Below are 20,978 nucleotides of genomic sequence, written 5' to 3' on the forward strand. Positions count from 1 at the left end.
TCTTGTTCATCGTTCATCGCTCCTAATTCTTCTGCTGATCGCCACGTAACAATATATTTTCGTGGCTGGCATAATTTGGTGTGCATGAAAAATACGATCGAGGTGAGTGTTAAATGGTACTAAATCAATAATTGGAAACGTTTTCTTTTGTAATATGTGCATATTAGAATGTTTGAAAACGTGCTAGTACCCCACAACAGGTGACTGTAGTTTAGGTGACAAGGAATAGTGAATTATAAACTAGTTTCTTAACCGTGAAAGCCAATAAATAGCAAACTTTAGATAGCATGCCAATAGCTCTATAAAGGTTACAGCAAGATTATTGACCATGACATATTTTCCTGTATTATGATTCCCCGAAGAAACTATTTCTACGCAGGTATGCCCAAGCATGAGATACGGTTGTGCGTCCACAGTATTATTTTTGGCTGCGAATGAAATAGGTTTAATTTTTATTTAGTTGGTTGATAGTAGTGATGTTCTATTCGACATAATTATTCTGTCAAATGCTTCGTTCGCGTTTCGTGTTCATTCTGAAATAGTTGGTGGTCTAAAAAACAGGCTCACGTCATCTGCATAATCAACGAATTTGGCATTTTTGCTTGTTCGTACTATGCCAAATCTGTAGAGGTTAAATAAAATCGGGCTTATGATGCTTCCCTGAGGAAACCAATAAATCGTCTTTATGTGCGGCAGATAATTATTGATGCTACTTTTTGGTTGCGATGCTTTAAATAACTGGGAGAAGCATTTGGAAATTACCTCTGAAACCATAATTCTCTGCAATAAAATTTTATTGATATTATCGAACGCTTTGGAAAATTCTATATAAACGCCAATCGCATAAGGCTGTCTTCCAAGTGATTCTAAAATAATTTCTTTATGGGTTAGAAAAGCTGCTTCAGTAGACATGCCCTTCCTGAACCCCATCTGAGAATCTGTTAACATATCATACTTATTAATAAAATTAATAACGACCCCAATACTTCCAAAAAATTGTTATAGGCGTCATTTGTGTCGAGGAGTTTTTAGACGTCTTCCCACGTAATTTCCGTAAATTTATCATAAAAAAAATTTGTGATAAATAGATCGCCTGAACAGCTTTCTCAATGCCTCCTTGTCAGTTCTTACTCAGTAATGCTGGCCACATAGGTTGACCCCTATTTGACGACTGAAGGAGTGAAAGCAGACCATAACGCAGAAAAAATAAAAACCAGTGAAGGCGCTTGGCATGCAAAACTTTCAAAGGCAGTTGACTGCCTTGAACCAAACTGCGGGTGGATGCACTCGTTCGTATCGTCAGGTTGCTCGTTTTGCAAGGCATAACTTTGCCTAGTTTCCACTCCGCACCACAGGAACTAAAACCGTCCCCCTTTATGCCATGGCCTACAGAGAACACCGCACGTTACACGGCCCCACTTAGACTGATGTGCACGGCACAGCGGTATACATCTATTTCGGCAATGGCATCCCGTCTGCGCGGCGCCGACTGCAACTCCGAAGCTCTGTGTGTGTGCCGCCAGCGTAGCGCTGGTTTGAAATGAGAACGCATATTGTGGGTAATCGCTCACGTGCCACCTCGGCTGAATAATTGTGAATATTCTTTCTTCTCCGTTCTACCTTATCACATCGTTACACTGCTTTGGGCAAATTATTTCTGTTAGCATTCATTCTTCATTGATACCGCATGTGCCTACAGTCAGATGACTCAGATGCTAGTTTATAGTGCTTTAACGTCCCAAAGCGACTGAGGCTATGAGAGACGCCGTAGTGAAGGGCTCCGGAAATTTCGACCACCTGGGGTTCTTTAACGTGCATTGGCATCGCACAGTACACGGGCCTCTCGAATTTCGCCTCCAGATGCGTCTTGTCGCAACATACTGCGATAAGACTTCCATCCATAAACTTGTGCACAAAAAACGATATGCAGCCGTTGAAGGCATCGTACTTACCTTTTAAAGCTAAAATAGGTGTTTGGGGCTCAACGACTCACAGTGGATTGATACGTTTTCTCTACTGGAAAGCGGACTGCGCATAATTACATTCTCAAAGATATATCAGCCAAGTCTACGACTCTGTTCCGTAGGGTACATATTTCGCTTTTTCCTCCGTTGATAAGAGTTAGGATTGCGGCAGTAATAAACAGCATCATTTTAGATAAATGTTCCCTCTGGATGTACCTTTCTCTAGTGTCTGGCAAATGCGCTAAAAATGTAGGCAACGTTAACTTTAACTTGCCTATTAACCATAATGCCTATCGACTGTGTGTAATTTATTTTCTATCAAATGTTTCCACTCTTTGATGTGTAGAGCTTAGTTTTTATCTATTTTTTCATCCTGGTTTTTATTGATTGATTGATTGACTGATCGATCGATCGATCGATCGATCGATCGATTGATTGATTGATTGATTGATTGATTGATTGATTGATTGATTGATTGATTGATTGATTGATTGATTGATTGATTGATTGATTGATTGATTGATTGATTGATTGATTGATTGAACGTACCCTTTAGCAATTCCTATTTTTATTGACTACGTGTAATTGAGGTTCTAGTTCCGTTATTTTGCTGCTAGAAATAAGAACATGCGGCTGATACAAGCATCGGCTCTTGGTCCGGTGGTTTTCGCAGACGTCGCAGTATTCCGGCTGAAAAGTGCAGCAAAATTATGAACAGATAATTCAAATGCGCAGCCACCCGACCCCATTGTTATTAAAGCAAAATATTTTAAATTACGCCATAGCGGCTGCACTGACCCTTAAGCCAGATTCTCCGTGTTCTCTTTGGCTAGCTGTTTTACATCTCACCTTCCCATTTTGTCATATCTTTGTTGGTATGTCACGGTTGAGACACTGACGCGCACTCTACCTGACGCCCTTTTCGCTGATGCTTCCCACGATTGTTGCACGAATCCGACGATGAACTGTGGAGTGAGGAATCTTCACCCACGAGAGAACAACCCGCAAGCAGCAGCAAGAATTAGTTCGCCCCGAAATGATCACTGAGTTGCGCACCATTCATTGCTTCACCCCTTCGCTCGCGACGGCCCGACAGCCGCAAACAAACAGAAAAGAGTCTAACGCCGCGCCATAAGCGCGAATAGCGCGCCGCAGGAGAGGTCGAGGCCAGCCCCGCGGGGGCTGTGGAAGTCGCCGGGTAATTAATACATGGGCAGTGATTAGCGAGGCCTAGCGGTAATTGCCGGCCATTCATCTCTGCGGATAAGAGATAGATTTCCTCTTGCTCCTCTGGCTAGTCCGATGCAAGTGTCGCTACCGCTGGCAATCTTATGAATAGCACCCGGGTGCTTCCGTTATCAGGCGCCACTATTATCGGCAGAGACAACCAACATTGTACACAGCAGCGCTTAGTGGGATCGTATACCACGACTCAAGACGCAGATAGTGTGAAATTTATGTAAGGTAGGGGGTCAGGCTAGTGATGCAAAACTATCGATAGTACTATCGATACTATCGATAGTATCGATAGTACTATCGATAGTTCTATTGATAGCACTATCGATAACCGTATCGATGCTACTTGTTATATATAGTACTATCCGTACTATAAAATCAACTACGCGTACCCACGGCATCCTAAACTTGGTTTCCTGAGTGTGTGGTATGGAGGTAATGGTACAAGTAACTGACAAGACTCGCCCGTTTTCGCAGCCTACGCGTCACCGAGCTCTGCAGATGTTCCCTACGTAAAGTTGCTGGATAAAATGTTCGCGTGCGAATGTCCTAGTTGCGAAGCATGTGTGCAAAAACCAATTCTGCAGCGGTTACGTCAGCAAGCCAGCACAACTTCGGCTGTTTGTTCTTTCATCGAATGCAGTTCCAAGTATTTTTTCAAACTCTCCCAGTGCACGTTAAAGAACCACAGCTGGTCGAAATTTACCCGGAGACCTCTACTACGGTATTCCTCATAGCTTGAGTCTCTTTGGGACATTAAGCCATATGAGACCGTCAAACCAATCAGGTATCGCAAATGTTTTGGTTACATCGCTGCCTAACAAATGCACAATAGCAATGTTGTTACTATTGTAAGAAAGAGAGTTGGGGTTTGCTGCCCCAGCGGCTGTCGCCGATGAAGGAGAGGAAGAAGACAGAAGACGAAGCTGACGAAGCTCGGGTGCGCGCTTGCGAACGCCGGCCTGCTGAGAAGCAGTGCTAGAACAAGGACTGTGGCCGTCCACACTACCTGTGCGAGTCCCACATTACACTATCAATAGTCTTACCATCGACAGTATCACTATCGATAGTCTTGCTATCGATAGCGATACTACCGCCAGTAGTACTATCGATAGCAACACTATCGATAGTCTATCGACAGTAGTACTATCGATAGTTTTTTTACACTATCGATAGTTTCCAAAAAGCTATCGTTACTATCGATAGTCAATTTTCCGATAGTTTTGCATCAGTAGGTCAGTCGCGCATCACTCGGCCCTTCAGTAACGAGCAGAAGTCGAAGCGCATGAAACGTGTGAAACCAGTTAGCTGCCTCGCTTAATATTTTTTGTTCCCTCTGCAGCAGTAGTAACATTGCCAGTCATGCAGAGCTGGCTGCGGCCGCACGAGCAGCCCACCTTCTTCAATGAACTTTTAAAAAGTAATTACTCATTGGCATCCATCCAAGAGCAGCCATACGGCTACAAAGGAAAGCTATACAGCTTTCTACAAATTTACTCCACCTTGGGGGATTCCGCTAAACATTTGACCAATGAACTTTTAGACTGAAACTTTTATTGATTTGTTTCCATTCCTTTTTTTGCAGTGCCTTCAAAGCTCTTTCAATGCTCAAAGATACATATGCACAAAAATATGGTAAGGTTGAGAGGAAGGGGTAGTGAATTGCTGCACTCTATGCCGACGACATGTCACTGGATGCAACATTATATATACTTAATACTAGCCGTTAACGCTGCAGCGTCAGTTGCACTGGTGAAAAAGGCATGCAGGAGATTTTGACATTCGTAGCCTATAGGATCATGTGTTCTTCACCATCTTACTAAATAAAAATTGACAAGTGATCGCTGGCCCGATCCGATGCAAACAGCATTAGTCTTTCATTCCCCTTTGCATGACACGACACATCACGCACATCTCTTTCCGTCCACCTTTTCGCATACTTAGCCTACTTTGGACGTCTTTGTGCTTGACTCCCTGGAACACTTGCTCTTCTGTTAAATTTCTAATCTCCACCGACAGGTCCGACACTTGGTTCTGCTGGTGGCTTGTACACGACCGCTTCAATGGAAGAGTGGCATACTGCGCACGCGCGCAGCTTTGCTATCATCCGCTCCTCTTCTCAGCTCACTTTCCTCCTCAGCCTCCACCTTTCACGGTAACCACCCGATGGGTTGTTCCCGTGGCAGCCACCCTCGAGTTGCGCATTCCTCCACCCGCGTCAGGACCTTCTCCGTCCATGGTAGCCACCCTTCTGGATTCGTCCCGTGGCAAACACCTTCCGGTCTCTCCCTCCTCTGCACTACAAGTGGAGACGAACAGGTTATCTTCTCTCCCCTTTGTCACCTGCCAACTCTGGCAGGCAGCAGGTTATCCTTTCCATTTCCATTCTTCACTCCTTCTGCCGGTCATTTCCATTTGAACTGAGTCATTCTTAGTCATTTTGTTTTGGGCTTGTCTCGTGGCTTGTTTCCGACCTCTCCTGCCTCTTATGTACAAGTGGTGAGGGGCATTTTTCTCTCTCCACTCTGGCGTCTGCCAACCGTATCAGGTAGAGGCTTCAGAGAACACCGGGCGCTGTACAGTTTTTCGCAACATGTGGGTTCTAACGCTGATAAAAGGATTCTGAAGTACGCAGAGGGGAAAGGACACTGTGTGGCAATGAGTTCCACAAAATGGAACAAGTAGCAAAAGATTTAAAACTGTATCAAGATGATGAATCCTGTGATTTCTTTTTGGGCAGCAAAGACTGCTGTCACACTTTCATAATCAAGTTTGGCACGTTGCTTTCGTATACAGAGCTGCCGCGGTGGCTCAGTGGTTATGGATCTCGACTGCTGACCAGAAGGACGCCAGTTCGATCCCCGCCGCGGCGGTCGCATTTGAATGGAGGAAAAATTCTAGAGGCCCGTGTACTGTGCGACGTCAGTGCACGTTAAAGAACCCCAGGTGGTCGAATTATCTGGAGCCATGAAGTCCTTTCGAGTATAAGCGTTGCACGCTTGGCAGCTGGAAACGTGTCTTTTATGTCCTAGCATTCTCGATGAGCTTGGCATGATGGACTTAGGTATCTCTCTTTTACTCTCCTTTCTTGCTTTCTGTGCCCGTCTGCATGTATAGCTAACATAACTTAGTGACCCTAGTTAGCCTCCCAACTTTCCTTTCCTCCGTCTCTTACTACAGCACGCCACGGACCAGACGTCTGCCCTCGCTGCCCCCAGGTCCGATATGCCGGCGCGTGCAATTAAAACGAAAAGGAGACTTTGCGGGTCGCGTCACCACACAGCCACTCAGGGCGAAACTGGAATCAGGACGGCATGCCACCCAGTTGCATCCACGACGCCGCAGCAGTCCTGCCCCGCCAATTAGCGTCGGCTGCAAACCGAGATAGGTGGTCGCGGTGGTCGGGCATCGTGTTCGCTCGCGGCGCTAATTGATCTTCCTTCGCGCTAAGCGGGGACGCTCTTCTCGCCGCCGAGACACGACCGGGCGGAAAAGAACCCGGTCTTATTTTGCCTTAATTTTTCTCCACCTGCGAGCACTCGTGACGTGGTGCAACGTGGTCCGGTTGCAGTCAACTGGACTACTTGTGGAGCATTAGAAGAACACTGACGCTAGTGCCAGCAGTGCCGGACGAGACTTCGAGGACGCCTTCGCCGCAGGCTTCTGATGTCACTCCTTGAAAATGGCAGCGCCGGGGCCCACGAGGAGAAGGTTTCCTAGACGGGTAGCTGAAGTGTCGCAAAGCAAGGCCTTTCCAGCAAAGGCAGTGCACTTGAAGAAGAAAATCAAAGCGGGAAAGCAGCTGTGATTTATATGAATGATGGAGTTTGAAGGTGCAAAAGTGGTTAACATTTCAACAGCACTCAACAATACTTATCTCCTCTCCAGGAGAACGGTTGGCATGTTCTCTGGTCAACAACAACAGAAGTGTTTGTCATCCTAGACACCATGGGCGCTCGTTGTTGATGCTACATCTTTGGTCTTAAGACCTGGTATGGTATGGTATGGTATGGTATGGTATGGTATGGTATGGTATGGTATGGTATGGTATGGTATGGTATGGTATGGTATGGTATGGTATGGTATGGTATGGTATGGTATGGTATGTTATCTGAGGTTTTACGTCCCAAAGCACCACGTGGAATAGGAGAGACGCCGTAGTGGAAGGCCGTAACTTATTTTTAACCACCTCAGGTTCTTAAACGTGCACTTACATCGAACATTTCATGGGTGCCTTTGCATTTCGCCTTCATCGAAACGAGGCCGCCGCGGCTTGCGTTGAACGCACGTCTTCGGGCTCAACTATCGAATGGTCTTAGGTCTTATGATCTGAGTGCAAGGTAAACACCTGCACAAAGAACAAAAATGCAAGCCTTTTCTTCGCGTACTATTTACCTGTTGCTATAATCCTGACCGGACACGGTCTCTGGCTTCCCACAAATGTATTTTGACTGACGAGCCATGACACAGAAATGACACTGGCGAGCAAAGTTGGCGTGCCGCGGACAGCCGCAAAGCCTAGGTGCCCTACATCTCTGATCAGCATGCGACGGTCGGGCGTGGTGCGCGTACGCCCAGTACATGCCGGAGGGCTGCGTGTTCTTTTCCGCTTTTCTTTTTCGCATTTTTAAAAGTTTTTTTTGTGGTGAAAGGTTATGCTATTAAATATTCTCTAGAGTAACTGATATAAAAAAAACATTACGAGCACCACGAAGGTCTCCCTTGTGCTGGCATCTGCGATCACTGTCGTCTATAACGCTTCCAAACTGCCGAGAACGGGAGAGGTTTTAATTAAGAGGTTATATTTATCCAGTCGTCAGTTCCTGGGAATTTAGCTGCTGCCTAGAAGCAGTAGATGCATGCTTGATACAAAACGTTGAGCGCCAATTTTAATAGAAACTTTCCCTTACTTCAGTTAATCTACCTTTAGCTGCTAGAACCTTCTTTTATCACGGGATTTGTGAAGAAAAGATAATTGAAGTTCCCGACATCGCATGGAGCGTCTTTTTAAGGTGATGCGGCGGTCATACAACTTTCGCGCGTTACCAGAGCACTCGCTGAATCAGAAAGAAAAAAAAAATTCTGGATAATTATGACATTCTTAAGGAAATTCCAACAGGCAGTTCAGAGACTACCTCCTGACTGTGCACTGACAGTATCAAGAAATTTCTGCGATGCCCATCGTGGAAAGTATATTCTCTTGGCACAAGCAGCCCTGCAGCTGCTTTTCACGAAAAGGAAGCCCAGACATGAAGCTGTTAGAGCTGTTTCTGGACTCGACGATATTATTTTCGCCTATCTCAGATTAGTGTATCGATCCGCTGTGATCGAGGTGTCGACACAAGAACATACTTTACAGGAGACAAAATAAAAACAGATGATAGTTGTTTTCCTGTTATGAATACCTCCAGCCGTCTAACCACGGTGCGGCCTTTTAACTGCTGTGTTTGTAGGAAAGCAATCAGATAAGCAACTAAGTTTACCTCTCAAGTTGGCTCGCATAGACAGGTCAGTACTGCTAGCAGTCAAGAATGGTAGCGTTATGGTATTAGCATCGGGCAAATACTGATATCCTGAAAAGCAACGTTTCGTCCATTGGACGGCGTATCTGTGACTGATTTCTAAAAGCCCACATTACTATAAGCACACCAAGACATGAAGAACTACCTTCAATGGCGTATTTTTTTTTCCTTCGCTTGTCAACAATCAGCAGTTTATTCGCTAGCTTCAGCTCGTTGGTGATCTTGAATAAAGGTAATCATCATCATAAGGCTGACTACGCTCACTCCTGAAAAAAGGCCTTTAAGAAGTGCTTGGGATTGCTCTCTGTCTCTGATTGTCTCTCTAACACGTCCCTGTTTGCCCGAGCAGCGCTGCCATTGAAATGACAAAGGCCTTCCCTGTATCTCTCCAATTAACCCTGCACAGTGCCAGCTGCGGCCACCTAATTCCCGCCAACTTCTTAATCTCAACCGCCCACCTAACTTTCTGCCCCCTCATGCCACGCTCGCTTTCTCTTGGAATCCAATCCGTTACTCTTAAGGACCATCGGTTCTGTTGCTTTTAGATTACATGCCTTGCACAAGCCTGTTTCTTACTTTTGATTTCGACTAGAATGTCCTGACCCGCTCTGCCCTCTTCCTGTCTCTTAAAGTTACACCTATCACTTTCCTTTCCATAGCTCGATGCGTTGCCCTTAAGTTAATTTGAAACCTTTTTTTATCCTCTTCATTTCTGTCATGTAGGTGAGCACCGGAAAGATACAGCTGTCGTATACTTTTCTCTTGAAGGATATTAGTAAACTGCCGTTCATGACCTGAGAGAGCCTGCCAAATGCGCTCCACCCTATCGTATTCTTCTAGTTATCTCGCTCTCGTGATTCGAATCTGCGGTCACTACTCGCCTTAAGTAGATGCATTCTCTTACTACTTTTAGCACCACGCAACCGATTGTAAACAGCTCTTTCCGTCCGAAACTGTAGAGCCTTACATTGGTTTTCTGCTGATTAATTTTTAGGCACACCGTTCTCCTCTGCCTGTATAACTGATTTACCATGCTTTGTATTTCATGTTCTTAGTGACTTAGCAAGGCAAAGTCTTACGCAAATCGCAGATTACTAAGGTATTCTTCGTTAACTCATACCTCCACATGTTCCCAATAAAGGCCTAGGAACACCTCCTCTAAACAGGCGGTGAATAGCATTGGCGAGAATGTGTCTTCCTGCCTGACACTCTTCCTTATTGGAACTTCACTGCTGACTTTCTGAAGTACTATGCCAGCTGTGCAGTCGTTACAGATATCTTCCAGTGTTTTTACATAAGGCTCTTCTATACCCTGATCCCGAAATATCTGCATAGTTTCTGAAGTTTCTACTGAGTCAATGATTTCTCGTAATCACTGAAAGCAATATAGTATAGGGGTTGGTTATATTCTGCGCATTTTTCTATTGCCTGATTGATAGTGTGAGTATGGTCTATTGTCGAGTATCGATCGTTTACGAAAGTATGCCTGGTCATTTGGTTGATTAAAATCTAAGGTTGCCCTTACTCTATTAGCGATTACCGTAGTAAATACTTAGTAGGCAATGGACAGTAGGCTAATCTGCCTGTAATTTTTCAAGCCCTCGACATCTCCTTTCTCATGGAATAAGATTACGTTAGCGTTCTTGCAAGCTTATGGTACGCTCGAGGTCATAAGGCATTGTGTATACAGGGTGGCTAGTTTTTCTAGCACAACATCCCTCCGTTCTTCAATAGATATACTGTCACCAGTTCCTCACCAGCTGCTTTCCCTCTTTGGACTGCCCCTATCGCTTTCTTTGCTTCCTCTTTCTTTACCGTCACGATATCATATTTATGTCTGATGCTGCTTATCTCGTTTACGCCCTGATTACATTGGCTACTCTGTGCATAACTCTTCGGCTACTTGAAAGATCTTATGCATATTGCTAATGGCATTGCCCTCTTAACGCATTCGTCTGATTTTTGCCTATGCGTAGTTTCCTCTTCACGGCTTTTAGGCTACGCTCGTTCTTGAGAGCGTGCACGGTTTTATTTATATTAAGCTTCCTTATGTCGGCTGTCGTGCTCTTATTCATTAACTTTGAAAGTTGTGCCAGTAATGTGAAAGCTCTGTCAGTGATAGCTGTGAGATTATCGCTCATTCCTTCAACATTAAGATCGTCTTCCTCTGTTATAGAACAAAATCTGTTCTGCAGCGATACCCTGAATTCCTCTACTTTCCCTCTTACCGCTAACTCGTTAATGGGATTCCGCTTCACTAATTTCTTCCGTTTCCTTCTCAGGTCTCAGCTAATTCGAGACCTTACCATTCGGTGGTCGCTACAACACACCTTCCCGAGGACCTCCGCATCCTGCACGTCACCAGGGTGATCGCATAGTGTGAAGTCGTTTCGTTTTTAGTCGCACCATTGGGGCTCTTCCACGTCCACTTCATGTTCTCTCGTTTGCGGAAGAAATCATTCATGGTTCGCAAATTTTTTCTTTCTTTCAATTCTACTAATAATACCCCCTTTCCATTCCTGGAGCATATGTCGTAGTCGCCTAACGCCTGGTCTCCGCGCTCCTTCTCACCTTGGCATTGATGTCACCCATCAGTGTTGTATGCTGAGTTTTTACTTTGCTCATTGCCAATTCCACGCCTTCCGAGAAACTCTCAACGATGTATGTATCGGCTTTGGAGTTTGCCGACATATCAGTACCAATTTCTTCACTCAATCGGCCAACATCTTAGATCAAGACTCTCACCCAGAATTCCTCGACATCTGGAAACACTTTATCATCGACTTCGTCTTAATGCTGCATATACAAACGGCTTACGATACCGTTTTGGACAATTGGACAGTCCGCACTGTGACAGCTGTGCCGCGATAGAAACTGTGGAGCATATCTTGCTTGAGTGCCCTGCATATGCTAACGAGCGTGCGTACTATGAACATTGCATGCAGAAGCTCTGCTCAGTGCCCCTTACAATGGACAAAGTTTTAGGTCCCTTAGCCTGCCTTAGGCAACAGAGACTTGCAATGACTTTTCTATTCACATATTTAAAAGACATTGGACATCTCGATAAGCTTTAAATTCACTTGCACGTCACCTTCATGCATTCTTCATGCAGTGAACTTCGTCAGCCCATTTGACGGACTATGCACTCCATCACTCCATAGGTTACATCAATACTCGCCATTGCATCCTTAGTACCCATTTCATGGCCGCATTTTATCTTCTTTTTTTTTTTTACCTCTTCCACTCTGCTCTCCTTCTGTCTTTATCTCCCAAATTCCCCTCCCTGCGCAGAGTAGCATGCCAGCGATTTTTAAAACGCCGGCTAAATTCTCTGCTCTTCATTAAAGAGTCTCTCTCTCTCTCTCTCTCTCTCTCATCAAGATGGATGTAGGCGCGTAAGCTTGTACGACCTTCAATTTGTACTATCAGCGTCAAATGAAACGCGAACAAAACACCTGAAACGCGAGCACAAAAAATCAAGCACATTAGAGGCTGGAGATGAAATACAGGCGTGGGCTATTAACATTTCAGAAGAGCGGTCTTTTCGGCTTCGATGGGAAAATCAACTGCTCATGTATTTTGCCTCCCTAGTATAATATCTGCGAGTTGTGCTGTTCGCGTTTCAATTGGCTTGTTAGCGTTTTAATTGACGCTGATAGTACCTCTTATTAAGCCTAATTACGATAACTGACATCCTCTCCTTAAATTCCTATATGTTGCAGCTATATCCCAATTGATGAGGAATCCCACACCCAGTTCTCGTCTGTCCGCCAATCCACGATAGCATGGCAACTGCCCACCCTTTTACTGTGTACGCTTCATCTCTCCTGCGAACCTCACAAAGCCTTATGACACCCCATTTAATATACCCTCTAGTTTCCAACGGCGGCCTGTCCGGAGCCAGAGATTCTTAGCACCCTCCGCAGCGTCACAGGTCTGACCGCCGCCTTTTCCATTTGCTCCACAGCCGCTGGGGACAGAGGTAATTAGTTTGTCCATAGAAGGTTGTGGCCAAATACTACACCACGGTGGCCAAATCCTGTTCTGGTGAGGGTGTGCGTTGTCGGTTCTGACCACCGATATCAGGCCCCAGGCTTGGTTATGCAATTCCATCGGCAGGTGGAGTTTTTTTAATCCGATGGAGAATTGTGCGGCCCCGGGATTCGAACCCCGGTCCTCTTGCAAGCGAGGCGAATGCTCTACCTGTACGCTATGGCTGCAAGAAAATGAAGATAAGTTTTAGTTACTGTTCACCTGGCAGTAACTCAGGCCGGAAAAGGTGTCAGCTAAGATGAGTGTCGCAAGTTAGAACAGCAATTGTATACGCGTGCATAATTTTACTTTCAGGCGGACTTGTTACGCAATTACCCGATGTGAATAAAAATTCAGAGTTTAATTTCAAGGCAAGGGAGCTCTGGCACAACACGCAGACATGAAGTATATCGGCAGTCATTTCAAAGCCCTGGTACCTTAGACTGCTAACCGTGTGTCCGAGGCAGCAAAGATACTAGTCGCTTTTTTCAGAAGGAAACTCTGACGGGGTAGCTACAGAAAGTGGTTAACGAACGTTGCGCTATACAACCGGATCTACTCAAGAAGGTACATGCATCAATCTTCCTGTGTCTTTACGTATTAAGGATCGTCGAAATGAGGAAAGCGCAGGTTAAATTTTTTTTTGTGTCGTTGAATAATTGGAAATTACTACTTTAATCACCTAAAATTATTTGATAAGAAAGCTGAAGCAAAACAATCACATGCCGCCAGTGGGATCCAAACTCACGACCTCCGCATGTCGCGTACGACGCTCTACCAACTCAACTATGTCAGCAGCTTTCCTATCTACTTTCGAGGGTATACGAGGTCTGTTAGAAAAGTATCCGACTTTATTTTTTTTTTTTGCGAACACCTGATGGATATGAGACAAGCGCGATTGCATCAGGCGACCTTGAACCTTCATGCGCATGCATGAATTTTTTCCCGCCTGCCGATAGCGTCAGTCGCTGGGAAGCAGCGTTTGAGTGAGGCAGTGTAGTGCTCTCGTCGGTTTTTTATTGCAAGAAAAATGGCGGAGTGAAAGGAGCAGCGCTACTGCAACAAATTTTGCCATAAACTTGGCGACAGCCTAGTGGAAACCATTCGAAATATTCAGACGGCTTTCGGTGAAGATGCTATGAGCAGCACACAGTTTAAGCAGTGTTACAATCGTTTTAAATATGGCCGCACATCGGTGGAGAACGAGCCACGCTCCAATCGGCCATCAACATGCCAAAATGACCAGGTCATTGCCGAACTGAACGCTATGGTGATGCGGGACTGTCGCGTGACTATCCGAGAAATTGAGGAAGAGGTGGACATGAGCAATTTCTCCGCACATTCCATTGTCACCGAAGATTTGGCCATGGAGAGAGTTGCGGCGAAATTCGTGCCGAAGCTGCTCACGGTGGAGCAAAAGCAGCTTCGTGTTGAAGTCTCACCGGACATTCTGGATTCCGCAAACAGTGACCCCGACTTCATCAACATCATAATCACTAGTGACGAGTCTTGGGTGTACAGGTACGACCCGGAAACCAGATCCCAGTCGTCAGAGTGGAAGCATTCCACGTCACCAAGACTTAAGAAGGCCCGCCATTGCGCAGCAATGTGAAAGTGATGCTGACTGCTTTCTTTGACACCCTCTGTGTCGCAGACCACGAGTACGCACTCTACAGGGTCAAACAATGACCAAAGAGTACTACAGGGATGTCCTCCGTTGCCTACGTGATGCTGTGCGGCGCAAGAACCCGGAGCTGAGGTCAACAGGAAATTGGCGCACCCATCGCGCCAATGCTCCTGCACATTCCTCGCACTCGAATCAGATTTTTTGGTGAAAAACCAGACTCCTGTTGTTCAACAGACTCCTTACTGTCCTGATATGGCCCCTGCGATTTCTGGCTGGTTCCCAAAATCAAAAGGCCATTGAAAGGAGCGCGATTTCAGACAAAGAAGAACATTATGGCTGCAACGACAGCTGAGCTAAACTCCATTCCGAAAAGGGCCTTTTCGGAATACTTCCCACAATGGCAGCACCGCTGGGAGAAGTGTGTGGAGTCCCAAGTAGACTACTTTAAAGATGACTAGGTTTGCAACGCTCCAGTTATGCAAGTTTTTTTTCAACGGCCAAAGGTCGGATACTTTTCTAACAGACCTCGTATATGCTGCATGTAACCTAACCTTGACAGCGTTCACCAGCGGCACTGTCGTCTGTAGCAGCAGACTTCGCACGTGCTGGATTGCCGCGCATACACGTTTTTAGCATACCGGAGACGTACTAGCGGATACGTGTACCGGTTTACCGGACCCCTCCTACGCATGCGCACTGGCATTGTTGGGGTCAGGGGGAGCCACTGCACGCACGCATGAGGGGTCCGGTAAACCGGTGTGCGTGTCTGTTGGTACGTCGCCGGTACGCTAAAGATTTTACATCCAATGTCGAGTGGAACATTATGTTTCGCCCTCTTCTCTTCCCGTTCCGCCTGCCTGTAACCAAACTGACTCAATTCTCCTCCTTATTAGAGCGTATACTCTATTCCTGCTCTCCAATCACCGAGACAAGCGCAAGCGCACCTTTTGCTGTGCCGTCGCAACGCGTACACCCGGCCCAATCTTTAGCTGGCGTGCGCGATAGACGGCGGTGTTTCCAGTGCTCTTGCAGCTTAATCACGGAGCAGACTTGCGACAATATTCCTGGTGACAATATTAAATCTAAGCAGAGGCTCACTAAGCCCGTGCTTAATATTGATCTTTCCGCAAGTTTTCTTCGCCCTAAAGCTCTAGAGCACCGAAAAAGCGACCGTCGCGAACGCCAGCTAAAGATCTGGCCCGGGTGTACGTGGCATAATGTTATCGCGATGTCGTTTTTCTGCGCCATCGTGTAGCTTCTGCGAGGCCAGTAGTATACGTGCGTGCGCGCTAGAGCACTTCGCCTGCTGTCGATTCAAAGTGCACCTAAGGTAAATCTGAAACCGTATATCTCTTCCATTAGCGCTTCAAGTTTTATGCAGTCTCGACGACGCGCACAATTCGCTGCATGAATAACCCAAACGTGCTGCTCATAAGCGCGCTTCTCGCCGGCGCAAACTTCTTGCTGCTGAGGGTGGAGCCAAGCGAAACGTCAGAAGTTTGTTGTTTCCTTTAGGAGTATAAAAAGAGGTCTTCAAAACTCTGTCAGGTTACTCCACCTGCAAGCGCAGTAGCCCGACTACTTGCCATGAAATATTCTTGGACAGACTAGCAGAGAGAAAGGCTGCCACGCTCTATACATATTAGGAAGCCTTGATGACGAACGCGGATCGCAAGAAACCGCATCACCTATGTTCTCCAGTCGGCGACTCGGCGACGTGGTTAAAATAATTGCCGTCCTCTGAAAATTTTTTTCTAAATGCTGACCTTTTCGAGGGCTAATCCTTTGGGCTTCGAAATTCTGAGACTACTTTACTTTGAAAGCAGCCTGCTTAAAGTCGCACCATTTATGTCATGCATCTGTGCATACTGCATAGCAGAAACGATGATTCTGAAAGGCATTAGAAGTACCCGTATGACCAGGGTACAGTTCACTTTGATTCAATACAGTGGGAAGGTGAACCAAACGGGTGCACCACTCATGCGAAATCAGGCAGGCATAGAGAAATCACAGAATGTTAGAGCCAAGCGCAGCACATATTTTGTTGTATTTCATTTTAATTGTAAGAAACGTAAAATAAACTGCAAAAAAAAATTCCGCAGAAACACTTAAGACTGCTTACGCGTGGGAACGCGAAAGCATTGCTGTCCCTGGATGCATTGACACCCACCCATGCACATACCGCACTCATGCACACAAGCGCGTATGACACTACCTGGATCGCTGTACAATGAACGGCTGCACCACAATTTTGATACGAAAGTCTCGGAAGGCATACAATTGAAGTCGCATATGTCGTCGGTACGAATCCCTGTTCCCTGTCGACTCCCTGTCGGTTCCAAGTTGACTAGCACATGTAAGCTACCTACATGCAACGAGAAATCGTATGACACCAGCCGGAAGGCTGTGCGGCAAACAGTTGCGTCACAAGTTAGACATCGCTTTTCGAGGGCCAGCATCATCGACAGATACCGTTCGTCAACAGCGGCGACACCTTGTGACAAGATCTGCTTGATTCCCGGCGTGGGCGGAACACTTCATTTGGCAGCGGCGGCGGCGGCTCGTCTGAGGGACGCTGTTTGATTCTTCGTTCTTGAACTTTTGCAGTGGACCCAAGGAGTGCATCACCAAAGTGCTGCCTTTCTACTTGGTCCTTGGCCATACAGCAATCTGCATTTTTCAAGCTCAAGACGGGTGCAATGCAGTGATTACATCGCTTTTCGAGGGCCAGCATCATCGACAGATACCGTTCGTCAACAGCGGCGACACCTTGTGACAAGATCTGCTTGATTCCCGGCGTGGGCGGAACACTTCATTTGGCAGCGGCGGCGGCGGCTCGTCTGAGGGACGCTGTTTGATTCTTCGTTCTTGAACTTTTGCAGGTTAGTTTTCAAATTCACCTCTTTCTTATCAACTTTCCGCCGCTGCTGCCAATGTGAAGTGTTTTGCGTTCAGTGGCTGCTGTTTGACGTATCTTGCAATGTCGCGTTGCTGTGCTTGCAGGGGTGTGTTTCTTGGGGATTCTGCTCGCTTGGCTTGCACTGAATGCGCATTCTTATTCCATGTGGGGGAGTGCTCCGGGGTTGCTGAGGGAGCACTTAAAACCAAAAACAAAAGAGAGTCACTCAAGAAAAATTGGAAGTGCAGCTCATGCAAGCCAGGTGGGTCAAAAGAAAACTGTGCTGAGTCTCCTGTCTCGCTGGAAACAGACATACATGCAGTACTTCTAGACATAAATGGCAAACTGAACTCTCTCCTTTGCCTACCAGGCAAAGTTGATTCGATTGAGAATTCTATTGAGTTGCTCTCAGCGGAGTTCGACAACTTTGCTACACGTCTTGATGCTCAAGAAAAAGAAACGAAGCAGTTGAAAGATAGGGTAAGCACCTTGGAAAACAAATGTGATTCAAATGAAGTAGCAGAACTAAAAGCTGAACTGAATGACCTTGAATGGCGAAGCCGAAGGTTGAACCTGGAGTTTCATGGCATTTCTCAAACGGATAACGAAATTCTTCTCGACAAAGTAAATGAAATTGGTGCAACACTGAGTCTGGAACCCCTCGTCACGCACGACGTCACAGCAATCCACAGGCTGCCGTCGAAACGCGACAAAATACCTGGTGTCATCGTTCGTTTTGCCCGTCAGGAATTAAGGGATAAATGGTTTGCCAAGAAACGTGCCTTGAGTGACGAGAATAGTGACCAGTACATCCTGGAAAACCTGACAAAGCACGCTCGTAATCTTCTCTTTGTCACAAAGAACTGGGCTAAGGAGCATGGTTATGCGTTTGTTTGGCACGCAAACGGCAGGATCCTGATCAGAAAGAAGCAAGGTGATTCAGTCGTCGTCGTCCGATCTGAAGCGGACCTCGCTCAGCTTTCTTAAGCTTTTTACACATTATGCAGTACCACGAGCTTCTCCTACCGCACGAAGTTAAGAGCAGCTTAGCAATAGAAAACAGCTTTTCAGCTTTACACCTAAATATTCGCTCGATAAGAAACAAGGCCGACCACTTGCCCTATCTCTTAGCACACCTTCAACATAGTTTTGATGTGCTGTTGTTCACAGAAACGTGGGCGGTGAATGAAATTGATTTTATAAACCTTCCTGATTATTCTCTTTTCTATTTGAACCGAAGCACGCGTGGTGGCGGTGTAGCCATTTACGTCAAATGCGGTCTTAAAGCAGACCTGCTACCCGAGTTTTCTGTTATGAAGGATGATTTTGAGATACTTACAGTCAAAATTGCTGGCAGTATTGTCTCAGTGGTATATAGGCCCCCGTCAGGTTGCACTGATACCTTTATTGAGTTTTTTGATGCCTTTCTTGACTTTTGCTCTCGGGAAAAATCTACGCTTATTGGTGGCGACTTTAATCTCAACATTGAAGATAATAGTCGTAACAGCAGTGCCTTTTTAGAAGCTGTCTGGTCCAATGGATTTTTGAATTTAATAACCACACCTACCAGATTTACAGCTACTTCTTCGAGTACACTTGATCTTTTGATTGTTGACATCGCTTCGTATGTCAATTGTGCTGGAACTATAGTTTCGGATATTAGTGATCACTGCGCTGTATTTGCTTCTGTTGTTGCCCAAACACCTGCTGTCAATTGTGAACATAACGTCTTTACTTACCAGTGCATTAATGAAGAATCCCTTAACCGTTTTAGGCTGTCAATACTTTCTGAAGACTGGAGCTCAATTTTCAATTACTCTCAGCCGGACGATTGCTATAATCACTTTCTTAATAAATTAAAAGTACACTACACACGCTGCTTTCCATGGAAGACAAAAACTAAAAAATCTAAGATCCGAAAACCATGGGTAACCCCCCTTCACATGAAAATGATGAACCGCAAAAGTAAGCTTTTCAAGCGTTTTATGCTCACTAAGGATCCTGCTGATTTAGTTTCATTCAAAAAATATCGTAATAATCTAACAAGTGAGCTAAGGAGCGCTAAGCAAGCTTACCAGCAGCGCTTAGTTAGTAATAACAAGCACAATCCCCGACAGCTATGGAAAGTTTTGAATGAAGCTTTTGTCCACAAAAAACATAACAAAACACTAGGTGAACTATTTGTCGAAAATGAGCTTTTATCCGGGGCCTCCCTTGCAGAGAAATTTAACTGTTTTTTTACTGCCTTTAAGCCAACCGGAGATGTAAAACCTGCCACTAGTACAATTAGCAATATGCCTAATGAATCACTAGTCTTTTATCAAACGGATTCGGAAGAAGTGTTCTCAGTATTAATGAATCTGAAATCAACACGCTGTGTGGATTATGATGGGCTGCAAATAAAACCGCTGAAGTTTGTTGCAGACCTAATAGCCCCGTATCTAGTTTTCATTTTTAATCAGTCCCTTTCATGCTCTATTTTCCCTAATGAAATGAAAAATGCCAAAGTAACAGTTATCTTTAAAGGAGGTAATAAAGCCGTATTAACCAACTACCGCCCGATTTCCGTACTTCCGGTTTTTTCGAAGGTATATGAGAAGATTATTCTAAAAAGAATGGATAGCTTTTTTACTAAACACAGCTTGCTAACAGATTCACAGTTCGGGTTTCGAAAAGGACGCTCTACCGAATCTGCTCTCCTCTCACAAAAAGAATTTATCTTGCAAAATTTTGAACATAAATGTCTAACTCTCGGTATCTTTGTTGATTTCAGTAAGGCTTTTGACTTTCTTAACCACACTATTTTGCTTGCTAAACTAGAAATGTATGGTGTTCGAGGAATGTGTCTCCATCTTCTACGGTCATACCTCACTGATCGAAAACAGGCTGTTTTCTGTGATGGACATGGATCCACTCTTCAGGCTATAAACTGTGGAGTGCCTCAGGGCAGCCTTTTAGGTCCTTTTCTCTTTAACGTATACATAAATGATCTCGTAAATATTGACAGTAACGTTAAATTCATTCTGTACGCAGATGACACCAGTATTTTCTTAACGGGCTCCTCAACAGATCAGTTATTAAATCGCGGTAATGCTGTTCTTAAAACTTTGCATGCGTGGTCCGTTCAAAATGGGTTGTCTATTAATACCAATAAATCTAAAGCTGTTTTTTTCAGGCCTAAAAACGTCAAAATTAACTTAAACGATGATCTTCAACTTGGGAATCATAAAATAGAAATCGTGGACACCTTCAAATCACTCGGTGTAATTTTTGACGCCTGTATGAGCTGGACCGCACACGCAATACATCTTCGCAAGAAATTAGCTCCTTCCGTTGGTTTTCTTGCTCGATACCGCACTGAATTTCCTCCCTGTATAAAACGAATGATTTATCATGCCCTATTCCAATCACACATTAACTATTGCCACATAGTTTGGGCTACCACATCCAAAACAAATCTACAGAAAATTTTAATTCTCCAAAAGAAAGCTATCAGGATTATCGCAGGTGCCAGTTTTACTGCCCATACGGCTGAATTGTTTACTAAGTATGAAGTAATTCGTGTCAATGTTTTTCTTGAGTACCGCCTATTATACTATCTCAAATTTTCTTCACCATCAATATGTAATTTTTTGCTTAATATCGCATTGTTAAAGCCCATAGAAAAGTATGTTCAAACCCGATCAACTGCAAAATGG

This window comes from Amblyomma mixtum, chromosome 5 (assembly GCF_055824585.1).
Source record: "Amblyomma mixtum isolate Tamu chromosome 5, ASM5582458v1, whole genome shotgun sequence".
NCBI classification, from domain to species: Eukaryota; Metazoa; Arthropoda; class Arachnida; order Ixodida; family Ixodidae; genus Amblyomma; species Amblyomma mixtum.